At 42.7% G+C, this 12,451-nt stretch overlaps 1 protein-coding gene and 1 long non-coding RNA gene across 3 annotated transcripts in view; one reads left to right on the forward strand and one right to left on the reverse strand.

Moving 5' to 3' along the window:
• Window positions 1–323, forward strand: part of LOC140727035 (uncharacterized) — a 30,559-nt gene extending 30,236 nt beyond the window's left edge. The window contains exon 3 of the long non-coding RNA XR_012098778.1: window positions 42–323. This is a non-coding gene — a long non-coding RNA (uncharacterized lncRNA). The remainder of the gene's footprint in view (window positions 1–41) is intronic.
• The window catches only part of dhrsx (dehydrogenase/reductase (SDR family) X-linked), a 393,322-nt gene that overhangs the window by 210,400 nt on the left and 170,471 nt on the right, over window positions 1–12,451 (reverse strand). The window lies entirely within an intron of this gene.

The raw sequence follows: 12,451 nt of genomic DNA on the forward strand, positions 1-12,451 counted from the left end.
ACCACAAAAGAGAAAATTCTAACTCTTTCTTCATTTAACAGGACTGAGGCTTCACTGGGAAGACCAGCATTCATTGACCATTCCCAATTGTCCTTGAGAAGACGATAGTGACCTGCTTTCCTGACCACTTCTGGTAAACATACTCACACAGTGCTGTTGAGGAAGGAATTAAGGGTTTAGAGTGAAAAACGATGAAGGACTTGTAATGTACTTCCTAGTTATAGGTATTGGTATTGTTTTATTGTTGGAACATGTACTAAAATAGAGTAAAAAGCTTGTTTTGAATACTGTTCATACAGAGCAAACCATAGCAATGTAGATTTTGAGGGCCAGAGTCCATCTTATCCTACTAGGGAACAATTTAACGGTCTTATAATAAATTTCAAAATTCAAAATAAATTTATTATCAAACTACATATATGTCACCATATACAACCTTGAGATTTGTTTTTCTTTGCTCAGTAAATCCAAGAACCTTCATAGAATCAGTGGAAGACCACACCCAACAGGACAGACAAACAACCAGTGTGCAAAAGACAACAAACTGTGCAGATGCAAAGAAATAAAACAAACAATAATAATAAATAAATAAGCAATACAATAAATATCAAGTACATGAGAGGAAGAGTCCTTGAAAGTGAGACCATAGGATGTGGGAGCAGTTGAGTGATGGAACAAGTGAGGTTGAGTGAAGTTTATCCCCACTGATGCAAGGGCCTAATGATTGAGGAGTATTAACTGTTCCTGAACCTGGTGATGGGAATTCTGAGGCTCTTATTCCTTCTTCCTGACGGCCACAGCAAGAAGAGTGCATTATATGGGTGGTGGGGGTCCCTGATAATGGATGCTGCTTTCCTGTGACAGCATTCTGTATATACATGGTCAGTGATGGGAAGGGCTTTACCGATGATGGACTAGGCTGTATCCACTACTTTTTGTAGGATTTCCCATGTTTCCATACCAGGCTGTGATACAACCAGTCAATATACTCTCCACCACACATCTATAGAAGTTTGTCAAAGATTTAGATGTCATGCAAAATCTTTGCAAACTTCTAAGAAAGTAGTGGCACTACCATGCTTTCTTCATAATTGAACTTTTGTGTTGGGCCCAAGTCTGAAGTGATAACACCAAGGAATTTAAAGTTGCTGACCCTCTCCAACTCTGATCCTCCATTGTGGACTGGCTCATGGACTTCTGGTTTCCTCCTCCTGAAGTCAATAATTAGCTCCTTTCTCTTGCCGACATTGAGTGTGACAGTGTTGATTATCAATCAGACAGATTTTCAATCTCCCTCCTATATGCAGATTCGTCACCACTTTGAATTGGCCAACGACAGTGGTTTTCAAAGTTTCAAAGTATATTTAATATCAAAGTATCATTTAATTTTTTTGGTTGTATATTAGATACAACCTGAAATTCGTCCTCTTCACAGACATCCATGAATCAAAGAAACCCCATAGAATGAAACCCCAAAAACATTGAAGCCCCAAAGCCCCCTCTCTCCCTTTGCAGCAACAAAAGCATCAGCACCCAGCCACCCGAGCAGGAGTATCGACCTCTCTAAATGCCACCATGCCAACAGCAGCAAAAGCACTAAAAAGACCATTCATTCAGAGTCTGTCAAACTACAATTCACAAACCAGCACTTTGGTATCTCAGACAGGCTCTCTTTCTCCGTCGAGAGAAAGAGAGGTCGCTCCTGCAACAACAAGAGCAGAGACCAGCAACTTGCTGTTCTGATGCTACAATATTCCACATCGCTTCTCTGAGCACCACTCCCACTGTCTGAAGGACCAATGCGCGCGCGCACTCTCGCTCCCCCCATCAAAGGGGGGGAAGGGTGGAGAGGGAGAGGGAGAGAGAGAGGGAGGGGAGGAGAGAGGAGAGGAGAGGAGAGAGAGAACTCAAGTACAGTGGCCTTCCTCCGCAGCCGGAGATGAGCAAACACACCAACACACCGCCTGCTGTCTCAGTGTTTCAGTCTCAATATTTTAGTCACCCACAACACTTCAGTCGGCGAAATCTGTGAGGAGCTGAGTCATACATGGTGCCGTTCCCTGACTTCCGATGTATATCTTCCAGGCCATTCCTGGAGATAGCGAAGCATACGCCTCACAGTCAGCTCAAAAACCCGCCGCTTGTGAAGAACCATCACCTTGAAAAGAAAAGAAAGGCAAGAGGAGAGAAATAAGATGTTTAGTGGATGAACTGGAAGAATTCGCCTCGGTCTACAGGATCTGCTGCCACCATCTTTCCTGGGTCCTCCTCCTATTATCAGCAGACTGACAGTACATATGGAACTGGAGCTGTGCTTAGCCACACAGTCATAAGTATAAAGTGAGTAGAGTAGAGGTCTAAGCACACAGCCTTGTGGGTCACCTGTGTTGATGGAGCTTGTGGAGCAGATGATGTTGCCAATCTGAACTGACTGAGGTCTGCAAGTGAGGAAATCCAGGAACCAATTGCACAAGGAGGTATTGAGGCCAAGGTCTTGAAGCAAATTAATTAGTTATAAAGGAATGATAGTATTGAGTGCTGAGCTGCAGTCGATAAAGATGTTTCAGGGTTGAGTGAAGAGCTAATGAAATGGCATCTGCTGTGGACCTGTTGTGATGGTCAGCAAACTGGAGTGGATCCAAGTTGCTTCTCAGGCAGCCTCTGAAAACATTTCATCACCATGGATTTAAGTGCTACAGGTGATAGTCATTGAAACAGGTTACCACATTCTTCTTAGGCAGTGGTATCATTGAAGCCTGCCTGACACAGGTGGACATCTCAGACTGCCCAAGCGAGAGGTTAAAGATAACAGTAAACAGTCTAGCCAGTTGATCAGCCATGTACTCTTCTGGGTTGGGTGCCTTCTGTGGGTTTACCCTCCTGAAAGATGCTCTCATGTCGGCCTCAGAGACTGAAATCACAGGATCATTGGAGGCTGTGGGAGTTCATGAAGGTTCCTCCATGTTTTGACAGTCAAAGTGAGCAGAGAAGGCATTGAGCTCATCTGAGATAGCAGCCCTGCTGTCACCTGTGTCTCTTGATTTCATTTTATAAAAGGTAATATATTCAAGCAATGCCACAAGCTGTTGAGCAGATTCAAGTTTAGTCTGGAATTGACAGTTTACCCATGAGATGGTTTTCCGGAGATCATATCTGGACCTCTTATATCTTATTTGGTTGCCAGACATGAATGCCACTGACCTGGCCCTCAGCAGATTGTGGACCTCGTGGTTGATCCAGGGTTTCTGGTTATGGAAGACTGAATAATTTTGTGGGATCATGCTCATCTATGACTTTTCTATAACGTTCATGACAACCATGGTGTATTCATTCAGATCAACTGATGAGACCTTGAACGTGACCCCGTCCACTGACTTGAAGCAACCCTGAAGCTACTCCTCTGCCTCCCAAGACTACCTCTGTCATCCTAATCGCTAGAGCGTTGCTCTTCAGCATTTCTCTCCTGTTTGCAAGTAGGAGAAGGGCAGCCAAGTGATCAGATTTCTCGAATTGCAGTCTGGGCATGAAATGGTAGGCATTCCTTATCACGGTATAGCAGTCGTCTAATGTGTTGGGCCTTCTGGTGCTACAGGTTATATGCTGATGGTAATTGGGCAGAGGTTTATTCAAACAAACCTGACTGAAGTCCCCAACTAGGATTTGAGAAGCGTCAGTGTGAACTGTTTCCTGTCCGGTGATGGAAGCACGCAGCATCTCAAATGCCTGAGTATAGTCGGCTGGCGGCAGTATGCAAACTGCGGTCAGGACCACGGAGAAGATCATTTAGGATTATCTAGAGAAGAACCTTCCAGGTAAGTAGAATGATTAGCAACAGCAGTATAGAAGCTGACCATGAGACTGGTGGTACGTCCTTTGAGGCTTTTGTATCTTCTGCCTGGTAGGAGAGGATAGAAGAAACAATGTCCAGGGTGAGTGGGACCTTTGATTATGCTAGTTACTTTACTGATGCAGCGAGAAGTACAGACTGAGTCTATGGAGGGGAGGCTGGTTCCCATGATGTGCTGAGCTGCGCCATAACTCTTGGCAGTTTCTTGGAGTCTCGTGCAGAGCATTTGCAGTAATACAACCAGATAGAATGCTTTCTATGATGCATCGATAAAAATTGGTAAGGGTCAACGGGAACATTGCAAATTCCTTTAGCCTCCAAAGCAAACAGAGGCGTTGGTGAACTTTCTTAGCCGTGACATCAGTGTTGTTGATCCAGGACAGGTTATTGATGAATGAAAATCACTTTGTCCAAATGTTGCACCTGAGGTGTTGAAATGGATGCTAATCTATTGTCCATTATGAAATCACAATACTATGATGGCTTCTGTGTTGGACTGGTCGGTCAGGCTGTGTCTCAACAGGTTTGGGCGAGAACAGATGCAGGTTAGAACTTAAGTCTGAGAAGTTAGAGATGTAATAGGATGGTAGTTCAGGCAGTAGAATGTTCCTCCTGTGAGATGTGGGATTTCAGGGTACCTAACAGTCTCCCTGATGACTACATCTGTGGAAAGAACAGGCAAATTCAGCTCCTGACTCTCAAAGTCAAGGAGCCAGATGTGGGTGCACTCAGGACCATCCGGGAGGCTGAAAACCTCATCGATGAGACATTTACTCAGGTGATCACGCCCAAAGTGCAGGATTCAGATAGTAGATGGAGAAGGAGGGAGAGTACGCAGTCAGTGCAGGGCTCCCCTGTGTCCATTCTGCTCAGCAGCAAGCATAAACCTTTGGATACTGATGGGGATGATGACACAACAGCAGCCCGACTATTGGCACTGTGGCCAGCTCTGTTCAGCAGGGAGGGGTAAAGTCAGACAGAGTTGTAGTGATAGGAGACGATAGTTAGGGGGATGGACAGCAGATTATGTGACCATGAAAGAGAAGCCATAATGATGTGATGCATCCCAGGTGCCAAGGTCTCAGAGTGGCTGCAGAAGATTCTTAAGAGGGAGGGTGAGCAGCCAGAGGTCCTGGTCCACATTGGTACCAATGACATGATAGAAAGGGAGTAAAGGTCCTGTGCAGTGAATATGGGCAGTTAGGGAAGAGGCTGAAGAGTAGGATCTCCAAGGTAGCAATCTCAGGATTACACACAGTATCACGTGCTAGTCAGGGCAGGAATAGAATGATAGTATGGATGAAAGAATGGCTGAGGAAGTGGTGCAGGGGGCAGGGTTTCTGATTTCTGGATCATTGAGATCTCTTCTGGGGAAGGTATAACCTGAACCCAAAATATTCTTCCAGTCAACTTGCCTAGAGCAGTGGGGGAGGGCTCTAACTAAGTTGGCAGGGGGATGGGATCCAGAGGGTTAGGACTGAGGATGGCGCAGTCGGTATACAGGTCCTGAGACTGTGAGGAAGGACAAACAGACGATCGTGCAAAATTGCAGCGAGTGGGATGAGATAAAACTCTTACATGGGGGCACGCAGTCTATGAAATAAGGTAGGTGATCTTGGAGACTGGTAGGTATGAGGTTGTGGCATCACTGAGTCATAGCTGAAAGAAGATTATAGTTGGGAGCTTAGCATCCAAGGATACACCTTTTATCGAAAGGGCAGGTGGATAGGCAGAGGGCAGTGTGGCTCTGTTAGTGAAAAATGAAATCAAACCCTGACAAAGGGGTGACATAGGACAAGAAGATGTAGAATCCTTGTGGGTTGGGTTAAGAAACAGCAAAGATAAATAGATCTGATGGGAGTTACATACAGGAACCCAAATAGTAGCCAGGATGTGGGATTAAAATGCAAGGGGAAATAGAACAGATATGTAACAAGGGCAATATGCGATCATCATGGGGTTTTCAATATGAAGGTAATTTGGGAAAATCAGGTTGGTGCTGGATACCGAGAGAGAGTTTACAGTGCCTATGAAATGGCTTTGTAGAGCAGCTTGTGGTTGAGTCCACTAAGGGAAAGACAATTCTGGATTGCGTGTTCTGTAATGACCCAGATTTAATTATAGATCTTAAAAGTAAAGGAACCCTTAGGTGTCAATGACCATAATATGATAGAATTCACCTGGCAGTTTGAGAGGGAAAGGATTAATTCAGATGTATCAGCATTACAATGCAGTAAAGGGAATTTCACAGGCACAAGAGAGGAACTGACCAAAGTTGATTGGAAGGGGACGCTAGCAGGGATGATGGTAGAACAGCAATGGCTGGAGTTGGTGGAGGAGGGATAGACCACAAAGATGAATAATTATTCAAAAGGGAGGATAAGGCAACCATGGCTGACAAGGGACATCAAAGACAGTATAAAAGCAAAAGATAAGGCACACAATTAAGCAAAAATTAGTAGGAAGTTAGAGCATTGGGAAGCTTTTAAAAAACCACAGAAGGCAACTAAAAAAACCATAAGGAGAGGAACAAGTGAAATATGAAGGTAAGATGACTGGTAATATCAAAGGGGATACCAAAAGTTTTTCCAGGTAATTCCAGATAGAATAAAAGAGAGGTACAACTGCTGAAAAATGGCACTGGAGAAGTAGTAATGGGGGACAAACTTATTTTGTCTTCACTGTGGAAGACACTAGCAGTATGCCAGAAATTCAAGAGCATCCGGGAGCAGAAGTGAGTGCAGTTACTGTTACTAAGGAGAAGGTGCTTGGGAAGCTCAATGGTCTGAAGGTAGATAAGTCAACTGGACCAGATGGACTACACCCCAGATGGGCTTCAGCAGCAGAAGACCATGAACATACACCCAGTGGCCACTTTATTAGGTACAGCGGGTACCTCTTAAAGCAGCCACTGAGTGTAAACTTTCATATATATTGAAGTGGCAACATAATTTTGTGCCCCTTAATGCCAAGTTTACTTTAACAGAGTTCTTGCTCTTGATCATAATGTGATAGAATTCATACTACAATTTGAGAGGGAGAAGTGTAAGTCATATGTATCTGTATCACAATGGAATAAAGGGAATTACAGAAGCATGGGAGAGGAGCTTGCCCAGGTGGAGTCAACGGGGATACTGGTGGGGATGACAGTAGAACAGAGATGGCTGAAGTCCTAGGAATGGTTCATGAGGTGCAGGATAGATATGTCCCACAGAAGTTCTCAAATGGCAGGGATAGACAACTGTAGCTGATAAGGGAAGTTAAGGGATGCATAAAAGCAAAGGAAAGGGCATATCAGGTAGCAAAAGTGAGTGGAAAGTGGGATGATTGGCAAACTTTTAAAATCCAACAAAAGGCAACTAAAAAAGGAAAAGATTAAATATGAGAGCAAACTAGCTGATAATATAAAGCAGGACACTAAAATTTGTTTTCAGTTATATAAAGAATAAAAGGAAGGTAAAAGTTGATATTGGACCACTAGAAAATGATGCTTGTGCATTGTAATGGGGAACAAAGAAATGGCAGATGGACTTACTGGGTACTTTGCATCTGTCTTTACTGTGGTAGCCAATAGCTGTATGCCAGAGTCCATGACTCTCAGGGAGCAGAAGTACGTGCCATTGCTATTACAAAGGAAAAAGTGTGAAATAAACTGAAAGGCTTTAAGGTGGATAAGTCAGCTGGACCAGATGGACTACATCCCAGTATCCTGAGAGAGGTTGCTGAAGAGATAATGGATGCATTGGTCATATTCTTTCAAGAACCACTTGATTCTGGCATGGTTCCAGAGAACTGGAAAATTGCAAATGTCACACCACTCTTTAAAGGGAGGAAGGCAAAAGGAATAAAATTATAGGCTAGTTGGCCTAACCTCAGTGGTTGGGAAAGTGTCGGAGTCCATTATTAAGGACGAGGTTTTGGGGTACTTGGAAACTAATAATAAAATAAAGTCAGCATGGTTTCTGCAAAGGGAAATCTTGCGTGACAAATCTGTTAGAATTCTTCAGGGAAGTAACATAAGGGTGGACAAAGGAGAGGTAGTGGATGTCATTTACTTAGATTTTCAGAAGGTATTTGATAAGATACCACACATGAAGCTGCTTAACTAGATAAAATCTAATAATGTTACAGGAAATATATTCGCATGGATAGAGGAATAGCTGACAGGCAGGAGGCAGCGACTAGTGGTTGACTGCCAGTGACTAGTGGTGTCCCTCAGGCGTCAGTACAGGGACCACTGCTTTTCACATTGTTTGTCAATGATTTTGATAGTGGAATTGATGGTTTTGTGGCAACGTTTGCAGATGATACGAAGATAGGTGGAGGAGTAGGTATTGTTGAGGAAGCAATGCAATTGCAACAGAATTTAGATCAATTGGAAGAATGGACAAAAAAGTGGCAGATGGAATACGGTGTTGCGAAATGTATGGTAATGCATTTTGGTAAAAGGTACAATAGTGCACACTATTATCTAAACAAGGAGAAAATTCAAACATCAAAGGTACAAAAGGAATTAGAAGTCTTTGTGGAAGATTTCCAGAAAGTTAATTTACAGGTCAAGTCTGAGGTAAAGAAGGCAAATGCAATGTTGGCATTTATTTCAATAAAGAAGGAGATAATGCTGAATCTTTATAAGGCACAAGTCAGGCCACACTTGGACTATTGTCAACAGTATAGGGCCCCTTATCTCAGAAAGGGTGTATTGTCATTGGAGAGAGTCCAGAGGATGTTTCTGGGAATGAAGGGGTTAACATATTAGGAGTGTTTGGCACCTTTGAGCCTACACTCACTGGAATTTAGAAGAATATATGGGGATTTCATTGAAACCTACCAAATGTTGAAAGGACTAGATAAAGTGGATGTGGAGAGGATGTTTCCTCTGGTGAGGGTATCCAGAACTAGAGGGCACAGCCTCAAAATTGAGAGGAAACCTTTTAGAACAGAAGTAAGGAGGAATTTTTTTAGCCAAAGAGTGGTGAATTTGTGGAATGTTCTGCCACGGACTCCAGTGGAGGCCAAGTCCATGGGTATATTCAAAGTAGAAGTTGATAGATTCCAGATTGGTCAGGGCATCAAGGGATATGGTGAAAGGACAGGAGTATGGGGTTGAATGGGTTCCAGGATCAGCCATTATGAAATGGTGGAGCAGACTTGATGGGCTGAATGGCCTAATTCTGCTCCTATGTCTTATGGTCTTGTGGTCTAAGGGTGTCAAAGGTTATGGGGTGAAGGCAGGAGAATGGTGTTGACAGGGAAAATAAGTCAGCCCTGATCAAATGATGGAGAGACTTGATGGGCTGAATGGCCTAGGTCTGCTCCTATGATCAACCTGCTTGTCAATTCTTTATGGCAGCCTGCAATGCAACAGTGTAATGGGCCTACTTATCAGAAACACCAGACTCTCCTCAGGCAGCAGCTGAAATTGCACTTCTGACAAAATATTTATCTGCAGTTGCTCTCAGCATTCTCGACTAAAGATAAAGGAAATTAGAAATATTTAAAATTGAGGCATTAAGTCTTACTGTTTACATGACTGCTTCCGGCACAGATGGGCACAGCAAACAGCTGAAAACACCAACTTCAATTCTCTGCAAACTATGACTTAGACACAAGCAATTCCTTAAATTTAAGGTTCATTTTGAACATATATCACTAACTTCATATGATAAATATTTCCCTCCTCACTTCTCCTCCAAGGCAGACTGTTCAGATCAGGAATAACTTGCTTCCAGTGCAGATCTGTTGGTTCTAAAGTGACTGAGGCCAATGTAGGAATCAGTACTGTCTAGCACATTGGGCCAAATGGGATTCAGCTGGATCCACTATTCCGTAGTGGTTAGCATACCACTTTACAGACCAGCAATGGGGGTTCAGTTCCTGCCGGTGTCAGCAAAGACTTTGCACGTCCATCTGTGATTGGGTGGGATTTTTCCGGGTGCTTCTATTTCCTCACACATTCCAAAGATGTACAGGTTAGTAAGTTGGCACCAGAAACGTAGCGAAACTTGCGGGATGCTCACAGCTTATCTTTGAAATGCACTGGTTGTTGACACAAAATGATGCATTTCACAGTGTTTTGATTTTTCAAAGTACATGCGACAAATAAAGCTCTTTTTTTCCTACTGTGCCATTTTTTGAAAAACGTAGTGGTTACCAATACAATAGGTCAAGGACAAAATAACACTTCCTGTTGCATTTAACTCTTTGCCACATCCTTTTGCAGAGCAGAAACAAAATGGGAAAAATTATTTTGATATGTACCAATCACACTGCACATTGTGCATCATGAAAACAGCCACACTTTCATGGATCTCTATCTACTTTCCTTGCTACCTTGGGAAAGCAGCCAGCTTATGGTTGAGACCATTAAGGAAAAGACAATTCTGGATTCTGGAGTTTAAGGTAAAGGAACCCTTAGGAGTCAGTGATAGTAAGATGGAATTCATCCTGCAGTTTGAGAGGGAGAAGATAAAGTTAGATGTATTACTATTACAGTGGAGTAAAAGAAATTTACAGAAGCATGAGCGTGCAGCTGGCCAAAGTTGATTGAACGGCAACACTAGTAGGGATGCCAACAGAACAGCAATGGCTAGACGTTCAAATTCAAGTTCAAGTTTATTGTCATCTGACTGTACCAAACAATACAGTTTAGAACCAAATGAGACAACATTCCACTGGACCATGGTGCACCCACAAAACATATATCATACATAGCACAATAAACAAAATACTACCATAGATAAGTTAATATAATTCAAAATGTATGTAGTGCACTCCACAGGTAACCTGCTCGCTGTCCTAGTGACAAGACATTGGTGGTGACGAGATGTTCATTAGTCTCACAGCCTGAAGGAAGAAGCTGTTACTCAGTCCAAAAGTCCTAGTCCTGATGTCCTGCGCCTTCTTCCTGATGGTCATGGGTCAAAGACGTTATGGTAGGAATCTTCAAAACAATGGTTTGGGCCTTTTGTATAGAATGCTCACAAACAGGGAGAAGAAGGACCCCAGTAATCCTCTCAACAGCTTGACTATCCACTGTACAGTCTTGTGGTCTGATGCCTTGCAGCTTCTGTACCTCACAATGATGCAGCCAGACAGGAAATCAGAATTCACACTGCACTCACTGTTAAATCACTGAATCAAGACAAGATTTTGTAACATTGTGGGGACCTTTTTTGAATTATTTTCAAAATCTTTTTTTTGTTATCAAGTACAGATGTTAGCTAATAATATGTTTTACTATATAAGGATTTTTTTCCTTTTTTCCTTTTTACCAAACAGCTTTTCTTGGTAGTGGGTTTAGATTTTTTTTGAATAATAAAATTATTACTTTTCAATATTATGATTCAATTTAAGTTGCATGAATATGGGGTAATGAGACTGTAAGTGTGATTCAAATATATTGTAATTGATATATGATATATACCCTCCTGTACTCTGTATTCTTTTTTGTAAGAAATCGATAAAAAATATTGAAAAAGAAAGAAAACACTAGGATGGCAACATACAACTTCCAGCCCAATGTTCTTCGTCCCAACTTTTCCTGGTTTGTTTTCACAACCTGAGAATACTCTTGGGATTTTCATTACCAACTTTTCTTGCTTTGCCTGTTTCTTTACTGTTCTGTGGTCGGGATTATTATAAGGTATAGAGACGTCACCTTCTGCATGACAAGTTTGCTTACTGCAGTTTACACTGTGACACCCTACCATCAGGCAGGAGATATCACACCATTAGGACAAGAACTGTTAGGATGGGTTACAGCTTCTTGCCTCAGGCCATAAAACTACTGAACTCCCAGCCGCCTCATATGAATTTCATCATGCAGTCTTGTCACGTATGAAACAGCAGTAGCATTGTACAGTTCACTTTCTAACTTGTATCATATATGCACATTATTATTTCCTAATTTATTTGTGGTAATATTTTCTTTGTGTTATGTGTGGGTTATATGTACTGTGTTTTGCACCTTGGTCTGGAAAAACATTGTTTCATTTGGCGGTATGCAAGTGTACAGTTGAATGACAATAAACTGATCTTGAACTTTGAGCAAACATGAGGAAATCTGCAGATGCTGGAAATTCAAACAACACACACAAAATGCTGGTGGAACACAGCAGACCAGGCAGCATCTATAGGGAGAAGCACTGTCAACGTTTCGGGCCGAGACCCTTCGTCAGGACTAACTGAAAGGAAAGATAGTAAGAGATTTGAAAGTAGTGGGGGAGGGGGAAATGCAAAATGATAGGAGAAGACCGGAGGGGGTGGGGTGAAGCTAAGAGCTGGAAAGGTGATTGGCGAAAGTGATACAGAGCTGGAGAAAGGAAAGGATCATGGGACGGGAAGCCTTGGGAGAAAGAAAGGTGGGGGGGGGGGGGGGAAGGAAAGCACCAGAGGGAGATGGAGAACAGGCAAACAACTAAATATGTCAGGGATGGAGTAAGAAGGGGAGGAGGGGCATTAACGGAAGTTAGAGAAGTCAATGTTCATGCCATCAGGTTGGAGGCTACCCAGCCGGTATATAAGGTGTTTTTCCTCCAACTTGAGTTTGGATTCATTTTGACAGTAGAGGAAGTCATGGATAGACATATCAGAATGGGAATG

Source organism: Hemitrygon akajei, chromosome 4, assembly GCF_048418815.1.
Source record: "Hemitrygon akajei chromosome 4, sHemAka1.3, whole genome shotgun sequence".
NCBI classification, from domain to species: domain Eukaryota; kingdom Metazoa; phylum Chordata; class Chondrichthyes; order Myliobatiformes; family Dasyatidae; genus Hemitrygon; species Hemitrygon akajei.